At 35.3% G+C, this 13,812-nt stretch overlaps 1 protein-coding gene across 22 annotated transcripts in view; it reads left to right on the top strand.

Moving 5' to 3' along the window:
• The first annotated feature begins 1,578 nt into the window (after nt 1-1,578).
• Nucleotides 1,579-13,812, top strand: part of si:ch211-204c21.1 — a 71,041-nt gene continuing 58,807 nt past the window's right edge. For all 22 annotated transcript variants that reach the window (XR_012406310.1, XR_012406309.1, XR_012406306.1 and 19 more), the window contains exon 1: nt 1,579-1,726. The gene's annotated coding sequence lies outside the window, so the exon portion shown is untranslated. The remainder of the gene's footprint in view (nt 1,727-13,812) is intronic.

Here is a 13,812-nt window from a genome sequence, read left to right as displayed (position 1 = left end):
CTGGTGTCTTGTTATTTGTCATTGATGCTGTGTTTTATACATACAGTTGAATTCAGAAGTACCCATTTATATATATATATATATATATATATATATATATATATATATATATATATATATATATATATATATATATATATATATAAGATAATCTGATGAAGGTGTTTCATCTGTTTCAAAGAAAAATTGTTATCAAGCATCAAAAGAATAATGCTTTAAATTTTGTTATATTTCGAATGTGTCCTAACTGCACAGTAAATTATACATTTAACTTATAATACAATACTTGCTAATAGTACATTTGACCAACATTTAAAATGCAATAAACATTTACCACAGGTAATTTCAAAAATAATTAACGTATATTATAATTACCTGTGGCATCAAGGTGGCGCAGTGGGTAGCACGATCACCTCACAGCAGGAAGGTTGCTGGTTCGAGCCCTAGCTGGGTCAGTTGCCATTTCTGTGTGGAGTTTGCATGTTCTTCCTGCGTTTGCGTGGGTTCACTCCTCCCACACAGTCCAAAGACATGCGCTATAGGTGAATTGAATAAGCCGTAGTGTATATGAATGCAAGAGAGTATGGTTGTTTCCCAGTGTTGGGTTGCGGCTGGATGGGCATCTGCTGTGTAAAACATGTGCTGAATAAGTTGGCAGTTCAATGCGCTGTGGCGACCCGTCAACCCTGATTAATAATAGGACTATGCCAAAAAGAAAACTAAAAAATGAATGAAAGATTGAATATTCACTTATCTAGAGGATAGTTCACCAACAAATTAAAATCTACTCACTGTTTAATCACCCATAAGTGGTTTGTAACTTTTATGAGTTTCTTTTTTCTGTTGCACATTCATTAATATATTTAAAGAAAGCTGAAAAAAAAACTGTAACCATTGACCTCCATAGAAGGAAAAACAAACACCATGCAAGTTAATAGTTACAGCTTTTGCATTCAAAAAAGAAAGAAACTCAAACATGTGAGTAAATGATGAGTAAAATGTTAACAACGTTTTGTGAAACATCCCTTTAAGGTCAGAACATATTTCATTTTTATTAGTCAAACTGAATAATGAATATTTGACCATTATACAACAAAATTTAAAACAGTATATTATAACAGTATACAGACCAGCCTATCTGGTCTCCAAACATAAACTCGTAAACTATAATCTATTACCTTAAATTAATAAAAGCTAATGAAATTAAATGGTATAAACACGTGAATGTTCACTGCGGAGAGTTTTGTTGACGGTACAGCTTGTACAGTCTGTTGACGGTAAAGTATTGCATAATTTCATTGACTGGAAACAGCAGTGGTGTGTTGTAATGCACAACTGAACGTCATTTATCCAGAAAAAAAGAAAATAAATAAATAAATAAATAAACTAACACGGTATAAAACCGCAGGAGTAGGAAACAGCCAGTGGGATGCCATAAGGAGCACTGGCTGACACGAATCGTGTGTTGTGTGATGCTCTGGACGCAGTGAAACCGGTCTTTAGAGGGTTAAATTTCACTTTGAGGGGGAGTTACCGAATCTGCAGTAACATCGGAGCGCATTCCAGAGAGCTGCCAACATCCCGGGAATAAGACCTTCAGCGTCAACATCTCACAGCCACATCACGGGAATATACCGCACTACCGGCCACGCGTCGACTGTCTCGTCAAGCCGCGTTTTCTCCGCCGGTTCGGAGTATGCGAGCTCCGCTTACTGTCTCCACGTAGGTGAGTACTATCACGTTTTCCTAGAACGAATACTGTGTCAGAAAACCTAGCAATTTTGCTATTATTATGGAACCCGTGCTTTAAGAGGCCGTTACATGTATATAATGTGTTTGGTTATTATTTAATTTATTTATTTGTATCTGTTTCCATTCACTGCAGCAGAAGCTCATACTGTCTAAAGTCCTCATGCCTGTCGCTGTACCGCCTTATAGGATTTTTACAGATTAACAGTACAGTGAAAACATGCTATTTTAGCCTATATAAATGTAAAATTGTGGGTTTCAATAAAAGTCATCTAATGAACTGACCATTGAGTCGTCGGTATATTACTAAAACATCAAGTTTAACAGGTATATAGAAGAGATATCTTTCATTAAGGTCTGTGTCTAACATATCGCAGACCTTTTTTGTTTGCAAATAGGACCTGTTGGTTCTCGTGACAAATGCGCTGCAAAAGAGCTTGATAGGACCCTGATGTTGGCTGCTGGTCTGACCTATATTCACAGATGTTTGCATTCAACAGTGACCACATCCAATATCAAACAGCTTCATGTTGACACCACACTCAATGGCATTTATCTAGTAAATAGCTTCCCTATGGTAGACCTTAAATAACACACAAACAAAAAAGAAAGAATAGCATTATTAGAATTTTAATTCATTTGACGAGATCCAGAAACATTTAGAGCTCATCTGTGTCTTTTTTAAAGATTGATTTACTACAAATTGTGTAAGGTGTGATCACATTTGGTAGATTTGGTTCAATAAAAACAAAGTTAATTTGTGATTGTTTTGTTGGTGCTGTCATTTGAATAGTTGTCAAACAAGACCCCTCAAAACATCCACATTTGAACTCTGGGTCAGCTAAAATATGAAATCAACACAAAAGCCAAAAGTATCTCTAAAAATGACAGTGTTTAAGAGTGTCCTGTCCTTTTACTAGTTACAATGTTGCCCATTAAAATTCAATACAAGCATTAAAATACAATTACAAAATACAAAGAAGATTCAATACATAGATCTTTTCGCAGCAGGTCTTTATTTGTTTAATTGAAAAATTCTCGACTGATAAAAATGCCATCACAAATTCATTCATTTAACTAAGTTCTTTCACAAAATATAAAGCATACATATACATATACAGTGGCCTGAAGAGAAGCCATCGCATCTGAGCAAGTTGAGAGTCATCCCTCAGCATCCTTCAATGTTCTTCTCTTATATTATAACTCATATTGGTAGCATTATTTGCTTATAATTATAATAAGCATCTAGTTCATAAATATTCAAAATATTCATTGAGCGCATTCTTCAACCTTTTCTTGTACTTTTATATGGAGTAATTTACTGCTATCAACAAGTTTATTAGATTTGCGTGATTTAATGATTATTTGAAGTGAGAATTGTGTTTATTTTCTAACTTAAAATGCTGTTTTAGGTTCTGCAGAAGTGCTGTAAATCATGTCTTAACCCACCACACTAATCAACAGCCCCCATATAATCCAATTAGTAGTTGTTCTGCTTTAAAAATGAGTGTGAATGTTAAGCAAAACAGGAACAAATGGAACTTTTTTAATTTAGAATAAAAATAAAAACTCACTTAAATAATTCTGATTCAATATTTTCCCAATAAACATAATTTCTACAACGTTTTTTTTACACTTCCCAGACGAACCACGGGAGTCCTGAGAGTGATAATGACCTCATATGTAGATATGTATATAGTAGGAGCTTAAATAATAGTTCTCATTATTTACAGCAAACACATCGTTGGACTGCTGTGCTATTTTAACTAGCTTTGGTGAGTCCATATACTTGTGGTTGCAGGTATGATCTCAGTTCAAGAGAATGTTTGTCATTAACTCCCGGTTGATCTTTATGGCAGTGCAAGTCTTGGAAACCCTAAGCCTTTAAGCGTCAGGACTGCTGAAGTAAAAGTGATGAGAGGACAAGAGTAATTTCAGTCACTTTAGCAGTACCGTTTCTTCCTTTCCATGCATGGCATTTTCATCCCGTTTACTTCACCATCCCCCATGGTACTTTTAGAGGAGGAAATGCCACAGTAAATACGTTCCTGTTCCTTTTACAAAGCTGGAAATGCAGAGTGAACATGTAACCTTCTTTTACTGGCCTGACTTTGATGCAGGCAGAAAATAAAAGCCTGTTTGAAACGTTGAACGAAAGTGTCTTTGTTCCCCACATTGGTCATGGACAGATGCTTTCCATCTTACCGAACACAGAAAATGTGCTTTTACTTAAGTAGTGTAAATGACTTTACCAAGGACATGGAGCCAACACCGTGTTTTACAGTTTTAGAATGTGAATTGCCGTTTTGAAATGATGCTGGCTATGACTCGCGTCAGGACATTCTTCTTTCTCCTGTTGGTACAATGTGTGCTGCTTTACTGGAACCAGATGTTGGCACTCAGCGCAGTTTCTCTTCTGTCCTCCATTCTGAACTCTTCAAATGCTATCAGCACCTTTTCCTCCTCCTTCTCGGTTCATCAAAGACCAGCATATTTAAGTGGAGAATCCAAAAACAAAGGCGACTTTCCATCACTTTGAACCTTTATAAGATTCCTCTCCGCTGACTCTGCTGTTTTTCTTGTTTCTGTGACATTTTATTGCACAAAAGGGACCGCTATTGTATTTCATCGTAGACATATATAGGTCAGTAGAGAAGTCATGGCTGTTTTTATGTGTAGAGTGGTATTTCACTGTGGTGGCCACATGCTGAGGTAAGTGACCTTTGCCCTAAGGGTTTGTTTGTACTGCACTTTCCCCTCTGCTAAAACAATGAAATTCAGATTTCTCATTGATTCAATATTTTGTATATCTACTACAGTAGGTCTAGTATTTTAAAGAGACAGTTCATCCAAAAAAGTGTATTTACCTCATGAAAAGAAAAAAAAAAAAAAAAAAATATATATATATATATATATATATATATATATATATATATATATATATATATATATATATATATATTTACATACACACACACACACACACACACACACACGCATGCACAAACACACGAACACACACACACACACACACACACACACACACACACACACACACACACACACACACACACACACACACACACACACACACACACACACACAGTTGAAGTCACAATTATTAGCCCCCTTTGAATTTTCTTTTTTTTTTTTTTGTTATTTTACAAATGATGTTTAATAGAGCAAATACATTTTCACGGTATGTCTGATAATATTTTGTCTTCTGGAGAAAATCTTATTTGTTATATTTTGGCTAGAACAAAAGCAGTTAAAAAAATTAAACCCATTTTAAGATCAGAATTATTAGCCCCTTTAAGCTATATTTTTTCAATAGTCTACAGAGCAAACCATCATATACAATAACTTGCCTAATTAGCCTAACCTGCCAAGTTAACCTAATTACCCTTGTTAAGCCTTTAAATGTCACTCTAAGCTGTATAGAAGTGTCTTGAAAAATATCTAATCAAATATAATTTACTGCCATCATGGCAAAGATAAAATAAATCAGATATTAGAGATGAGTTATTACAATTATTATGTTTATAAATGTGTTGAAAAAATCTCAATTAAACCAAAATTAGGGGGGGAAAAATGGGGGCTAATAATTCAGCTGGGCTAATAATTCTGACTTCAACTATATGTATATTTATATTTTTTCTTTTAATGAATCTCTCCAATTATTTTATAAAACAGCTTATGGTTGAAGTCAAAATTTACAGTTTTTGCCTTGCCTACTTAACATAATATAGTAGTCTTTAAATTGACCCAGCAGGCAAACAACATCATAAGACGTGACTATTAGGTTAGATTTAGGTCATGATGTCAGTTGACCAAAATTCAATGTCTAGTCAGCATCTAAGGACAGCTTTATTTTGATGTCCAATAACGATGTCAAATTACCTTGATATTTATGATTACAGGTTGTGTTGAAAAGTGACCAAAATTCAACGTCTGATAGATCTCATAGTGGTAATGTCCACACAACATCAAGGTGTAACATAATTAGATGTTAATATTTGGTTAGTTTTAGGTTGATTTTAGGTTGAACATTGACGTCAGCCTGACGTCGGAACCCGATTTCCATTTCTAAACAAAATCCAATGTCCCCATGACATTGGGGTACATTGGGGTACAACTTCAATATGATGACATGTTGACGTCCTGTGCCTGCAGGGGAACTTTAAGCTGAATACACGTACTGTATCTTGCAAAAGAAGTGGAAAAATATTATGTACTGTCTTCATGGCAAAGACAGAAATGATTTATTAGATATTAGTTATTAAAAGGATTGTTTAAATTGTGTTGGGAAAAATCTCTCCATTAAGAAACACTTGTGAAATATTTTTAAAAGAATGAAAATTTTACAGAAGGGTAAATCATTTTGATTTCAACTGTATATAGCTTTGATATGATTTATTTATGGTATTTGCATCTAATTAAAATTATGACAAATGTGATTTTATTTACATAGTAAACATATTTAATTCAAGTAAATGGTCTACTTTAATATTGTACAAAAATATTATGCTAAAACAAAAAAAGTTAATATTATATATATAGTTATATATATTTTATTGTTTGAGTGTTTTAACATGTGTCTAAATGATTCTTGTTTTAAGTTTGTCTGAAAATATTTTTGTGTCTGTTTTTTTTTTTTTTTTGTATAATTCCATGGAAAAGTTACAAAGAAAGACATTTTATTAGATGACTTCTGTTAATCATTTTCATAATAATATAAAATATTAAGAAACAAACACAATACAATTAAGCAGGACACCTTCTGATGCGTGTTTAAAAAAATTTATTGAAGCTATGTGCAGTATTTATGGAACAACTAGAGGGACACTGACTGCCCTGTTACATGAGGCTTTGACCCACAACAGGACAAACTTTTGACGACTATATTATTCATTACAGAATCCATGGGACTCATAGGTCGCCATACTGCAGAATTTAGACGTTTAGCCTTCACTGAAACACTCTGTTTTGCTTTTTCTACCACTACACAAAGTTTAGGTTTACAAATAATATACTTCAATCTTGTGTAAGAACACTGTGTTCAAGGTTTGTGTATAAAACAAAAGTATTTAGTCTGTTCATGCAGAAATCCCGTGGCTTACCGCACCGTTTGTCCTCAATTCAATCCATTACACATCATTTCAGCAAAGGTTGAATCAAAAAGCTTACAGTACAAGCTGGTCTCCTACCTCGAGATGAAGTTATTTACAGTGAGAATAGAGAATTTACCTTTGCTTAGTGTTCCATAAAGAGTTTGTTGTGTCACTATGAACTCAGGATCTGGGCTGTTTATATACCACACATTTTATAATGCCTCTTTTGTAGCAGGTCTGAAACACCTGAATGACCACACAAACAGAGGGCTAAAATTATGGTTTACAGCATTTTTTAAATGTTTTTGCTTTTAAAACGCTCCACTTACCATGGGACCTCATGCTGGGACCTCAAGATTAACTGTGCAATTATTTCCTGTAAGAAAATATTGCGCAACCTCTAACCTTCATGTTAGGTCAGGAATTAATAAACAGGGTCTGTCTTCTGGTAACATTTGTAGCTCAGGCTGTTTAAAAGAAGGGATTGCTTTCCTTAAAATTAAAATTTGCTTTTAATTTACTCTTTCTGAGGCCAATCAAAATGTTGGTGACCTTTTTCAGTGTAACATTAAAGAAGGTTTTTAGCTAAAACTGTCCTTGGTGATTCATAAAATGTGAGTTAAAGGGTTAGTTCTGCCAAAAATAAAAATTCGAATTCTCACCCTCATGTTCTCCCAAACCCCTGAAATCTCTGTTCAGCATAAGAATGCAAATTAAGATATTTTGGATGAAATCCGAGAGTTCTCACATCCTTCATTGACAGCAACGGTCCTGACTTGTTCAAGCTCTAGAAAAATAACAAAATAATTCTCCAAACAGACCATAAGGCTTTAGTACTTGAAGACTTTTGTGCACACATAAAACAAAAACAACTTTATTCAACATTTTTTCAATCTTTTTTTCAAAACTCCTGACTGTCAGTATGTAGTGCACATTCACGAGGGTGTGCTCTTAATGCGTGTCCTGAGGAAGTCACACGTGGGCATCTGGGGTGTACATCAGTGTACAGTTCTGGTGAATATACTGACACAGAGGAGAAGAAATAGTCTGTATTAAGGAGTTTGTTTGTTTTTTGGTATTTTTCTGGACCATTGCTGTCTATAGAGGATGAGAGAGCTCTCAGATTTCATCTAAACTATTTTAATTTGTGTTCTGAAGATAAAAGAATGTGTCAGGGGATTGGAATGGCATGAGGATACGTAATTATTGACATAATTTAAATGTTTATGTGAACTGACCCTTTAACGTCAACTAGAAAGTTGAGAGTAAAAAATAAAATATATAGGCAAGGCAAGTTTATTCATATAGCACATTTCATAAACAATGGTAATTTAAAGTGCTTTGCATAAAAATGAAAAAAAAAGACAAATATAAGAAAATTAAAACCAAGACCATAAATGATTAAGCACAGATTAAAATGTGTCGAAACAGGTCTTAAAACAATGAAAAAGAAAAGAAAGACACAATAGTGCGATCTGTTTGACGAAGCACAGTGCCTGTTTAGTAAAGGCACAGCTAAACAAATGTGTTTAAAGTCTTGATTTGAATGTGCCTAATGTTGTACACAGACAAACTGCATACTTGTGACCCTTGATGATACATTGAGAAGTGAGCATTTTAAACATTATTACTTTTCATGTACTACAGCCTTGGAAAATGTGTGATGTCCAGTATGTGAACAAATTCTTGTTGGTGTGGATTCAGTATTAAAATTTTACTGTATTAGTATATTCTTGCCTGCATCTATTTTATGTCAACAAGTTGTTTTGGGTAACACTTTATTTTGATGGTCCATTTTAGTATTAGTAGACTGTCTGCTTAGTATCTGTTGATGCTGCTCCTTCTGCCGACATTTAACTCACTATAAGAAACTTTTCAAGTAAATGTCAACTTAAACTAACCCTATCCCCAACTTAACAGTCTACTTATAATCTACTGAGAATTAGTTGGCATGTAGATGCAATGTAACTTTAATTCAACAAACGGACCATCAAAATAAAGTGTGACCTGTATTTGATCTTAATATAATTTAAAACGTAAGTTACTTCTCTGATGAAATCTGAGTCTTTATCATCATTACTCCAGTATTCACTATTCAGTGTACATTCTTCTTCTTCAGAAATCCATTAGACATGCAGATTTGTTTCTCAGTAAAAATTTCCCAGGTAGCAAAGAATTCTGGCCCAGATTTGGCATAATTCTGGCACAGCAGGCATTCACTGGCATACAGCATGTGAGCCAAACATGGCCCTGGTTTGGCAGAGGTGGCACCGTATTTAAGGTGGAACAAAATACTTGGGCCAGATGTAAAATGTAGTATTTGGCCCAGATGTTAATAATTAATATGTGGGCCATGTAAGTTTGACCTATCTTGAACCACATTTAAAATAAATTTTTATTATTTTCAAATTAAGAAAAATAATTCTACCAATCAGGTGGCTTCGAGAAAAAGGACTCCCCAAACATGCCTAAGACACAATGATTCATGGGTTTATCAATTTCATTGCAGTGGTGACACACCAACATACCTGTCTGGCTAAGTTATGGGTTAATAACTTGGCTAAGAGTTGGCCCGGATGTGGTCCCTGTTTGGCCCTTGTCTAGAAGTCAGACTTGGTCCAGTAATGTACCGTAATTCACTGCAGCATGGGGCCTAAGCAAAAACTGATTGTGTGGGCAAGAGCAGGGCCAGAGATATTTTGTTATTTGGGTTGTAATTATCATATATATATATATATATATATATATATATATATATATATATATATATATATATATATATATATATATATATATATATATATATATATATATATATATAAATATACCACGGTTTTACAGTATCAGAGTATTGTGATCACTGCTCTAAAATAAATTCTTTTTAAATGTCTGGGTAAAAAACCAACAACTCCCCTACCACTGAACACAATATACTATATTTTAGAAAACTCTTATAACATTTTGGAGCAGTGAACGTGTGCGGCTAAATAATTAGAATCAATTATTGACTTCTGCTGTCTTTATTAGTTTAACAAACACAGATTACTTTACAACACAGAAAAAAAAAACTTTACACAGACTGTAGGAACGGTATCACAGAACATTTTTGTGGTTTTAAAACCTTTTCCAAACCATGGTAAACCTTGAAACTGGTTATTGTCCCATGCCTAGTTGAAATAGTATATAATACATGTATAGCTCTTCTTTTTTTAGATTCTTTTCATCATTATAGATATATATATATATATATAATTCAGCTTTTGCTGCCTAATATATTCATCTCTTTCAAAATTACATCACACTCAATACTAATTAGGTTGATTTTGCTTCGGATTCTCAGTGTAATCAATCCCTCCTTTTGAAAGAGAATCGTAATTGTTTAACATTTCATCTTCTGAGGCTTTGTGTGCAGTGTGCGGCTTGCCTCATTTTGTTTGATTATGTGTCTTGGATGATGGATTGTGTGTTTGCTGTGCAAAGCCAGCCTGTAAGTGCAGCGCTATGAAAAGGGTTGCCCATACCTGTCAAGGGTTGCCGTGACAACCATGGCAATCCGAAGCCACGAGGGTCACACAATAATTGGCCAACCGCATGTTACATCTGAATTGCAAAATGATACCAGAATCAATATCATTATCACCTTAGCCTCCTGCTCTGTGATCGGCTTCTGCTCTGATCTCCATCTTCAGACACTTCATTATCCTCAGCCTGTGACCGACTGGCTCTGAAATGTGGAGGTGTTCTGAGGCCATTAAATACATTGATTGATCCTGCGTGTGGCACGAGTACAATCAGGCCTTTGTTGCCAGTGCCCTGCGTGTTCCTGCTAGTTATCCAGTGTCCTGTTGACAACTGACAACACACCCCTGGAGATTGTGTCTGTCCAGAGTGTTTACCTCAGATTCTTGGCATTGAGCTGAGAAGGATGTGTCTTGGCTTTCCTTTTTTTATGTGCATGTTTACTTGGGAAGTAAAAATGAAGAGTTGTTCACCTAAAAATGGAAATTTGCTGTTGATTTACTCACCGATTAAGATGTACAGTAATTTATATTTTTCAGTGAAATTGTTTGATGATTAGTTAAATGTAATTTAGAGGGGTGGTCCACTATGATATCATATTTTAAACTTTAGTTGATGTGTGATGTAGCTGTGTGAACATAAACAACATCACTAAATGTAAGATGCTTAAAGTTTAATGCAAAGGGAGACATTGGCTTCCACAGAGTTAGATTAGCAAAGCCTACAGAGAACGAAGTTTGGGAACTACAAAAAAATACATCCACGTTAGATCACAAACACTTCAGGTTACGTGCATTCACCTTGTGCGGACACCCCGCGCAGGTAAGGGGCATGGCCAGAAGTGCTGGAATGTTATAGCAGAGAAAGCAAAAATGTTGACCAGATGCTGCTATTTCCACAGAGCTTGTTCTGTTTCTGTATTTGGGCTTTTAAAGGACACAACACAAAGAGAGAAGCGCTTACAGTTTAATTTTAATTATGTTCCAGAGTATTATAAATATATATATAGCTACCATTTGACAAAGCACACCTTCCAGAATCTCTCTCAGTTCAGCGCTGAATTTGGCTAAAAACTCCTCAAAGAAGGAGCAGCACCAACCATAATAGACGAAGCTGTGGATTGTGATCCACAACCTGTAAGTGTTTTTATTTGTAAAATTGATCAATGAGATGCACAGTTTCTACCATTAACAGCATGTTGTAGCAAGGACATAAACAAGGATTTAAACAACCGGAAATGCTGTTTGGCATGTTAACAATTTAGCTACAAATTCATATTTATCAGTCAAACTGCTGCAAACACACACAATCTTCACCAGCGCTGCAGTGTCTCTCTGGGCAACTATTTTCAATGAAAAGGCGCTAAGCTCTGCCCAAAAAGTAGATTATGTCATCTGTTAATTTGCATATTACTGGCGTCATCACATTCCACCATTTCTGTTTAACAGCCTATGGTCAATAAAAAGGTATTTATATTTGCACTATGTTTTATGTAAGCATGAATGTTTGAATACCAAGCTGTTTGAATAAAGTATATCAGTATAGGTGTGTTGTGAATTTGCAGTAATCTCCCAGACTTAATAACCTCCGACAAGCTCTGAAACTCTCACTTAAAATATCTGTGATTGTGAACAAGAAAAGAATAAACGGTCAAATTAAATTGTTAAAATAAAGGGAAAGCAGGTCGATTTGACTGTACAAGGGAAATACCTTCACACTTCCAGTGCTGAATCTTTTGCTGTCGGTACGCAGAGGGGTGATCTGCTGTCAGGTTGCAGGTGGGTGAGGCTTCTGTACGAGGACTGGACCACCTGTCAGTGCTCTGAGGCAGGGGAGGGTCCAGCGGCATCCCCTGCAGCATGTTGAGAAGAATAGGGACAGTAAAGTATGGACAAATGACAGTTTATAAAAATCTCCAGTAACAAAGAAAAAAGTTGCTAGATTTGTCGCTAGTCACTTTTTTTGAAATTTTGTCATTAGGAGGGTTTGAAAAGTCGCTAAATATATCGACAAAGTCGCTAAGTTGGCAACACTGCTCTCTATGCGGACGATTTCCCTGAGTTCTACATCTCAAATAACGAACTCTCAAAAGATATGTGAAGGCTTCATATTACCTACACATGCTTATAACCTGAATATATGTGAAAGAAACTTTTAGAAATAAATTTTATTGTAGAGTGCAGGCATGAGGTTCAGCTGTGTCCTCCTCATTTTCTGTCAGATTCAGGCTCAAACCGATACGGCTAACAGCAACTCTGACTGACAGTATTTACGCAGCAGAGGCATAGCATGAGCTATTACAGGCATGACACTTTTCCTGGTGATTTGGAGCCAATTCGCAAATCACAGCACATTATGTTAGCTGACCTATCAGAGCCTCTTGTTGGCGGGCCTTTCGGAGGAACTAGGAAATATGACAGTTATTTCCATGTTAGTTGATTAACTGTATATAATCAAGTGTGAATTTTTACAAATAAAGGATGAGCACACTTTGCTTTTAATCTTATAAACACAACCAAGCCTTAAAAAACACTCTGGACCACCCCTTTAAAGGGTTAGTTCACTCAAAAATTGTAATTCTGTAAATAATCAAACCCTGAGTTTCTTATACAGGTCTAAATGTATCATCAAGAGTCACGAGTATTTATTTTGTCTGTGTACATTTTAATTTGTTGCTCTCAACGTTCTGGTTGCTCTTAAAAGGTCAGTTCACACAAACATTCCAAACCCCTGAGACATTCTTTTATTTTCAGGACACAAATTAAGATAGCTTAGAATTAATCTGAGAGCACTCTCATCCTCCATAGACAACAATGGTCCAGACCTGTTTGAAAAAAAACATCAAAACACTCAAAACAAGTGGATAAATCAGCATATTATGAATCTATGAGAATACTTTTGTGCACACATAAAACTTAAATGGCAACTTTATTATTGTTATTTAAGTTTTATGTGTGCACAAAAGTATCCTCATAGCTTTTGTGCACACATAAACTCTGTAAGTATAGGATGCACATTCATTATGATGTGCTCTTAATTCATGATGTGCTTAGTTGTGTATTACATATTACACTGATTGGATGCTCTTGTGTTAAGTTTCAAACAGGAAGTCATACGTGGACATCCAGGTTAAGCATCAGTGCACAGTGCTGAAAAGTGCAAAGTGCTCCCTATACTGACACTGAGGAAAACAAACAGCCATAAAGCCATTACATTTGTTTGATGTGTACACAGAAATATTATTGTATAGCTTTCTAATATTTGTATTAAGCACATGGTCTGATTTATTTGTGTTTTGGTAAATTCGAACGAGTTGGGACCGTTGCTCTAACTACTAACTGTGTCTGTCCAGTGTGTTTACCTCAGATTCTTGGCATTGAGCTGAAAGGGATGTGTCTTGGCTTTCCTTTTTTTCATGTGCATGTTTACACAT

This window comes from Danio rerio, chromosome 5 (genome assembly GCF_049306965.1).
Source record: "Danio rerio strain Tuebingen ecotype United States chromosome 5, GRCz12tu, whole genome shotgun sequence".
NCBI classification, from domain to species: Eukaryota; Metazoa; Chordata; class Actinopteri; order Cypriniformes; family Danionidae; genus Danio; species Danio rerio.
Note: the sequence above shows the minus strand (reverse complement) of the source record. Positions and strands in the feature narration are given on the sequence as shown.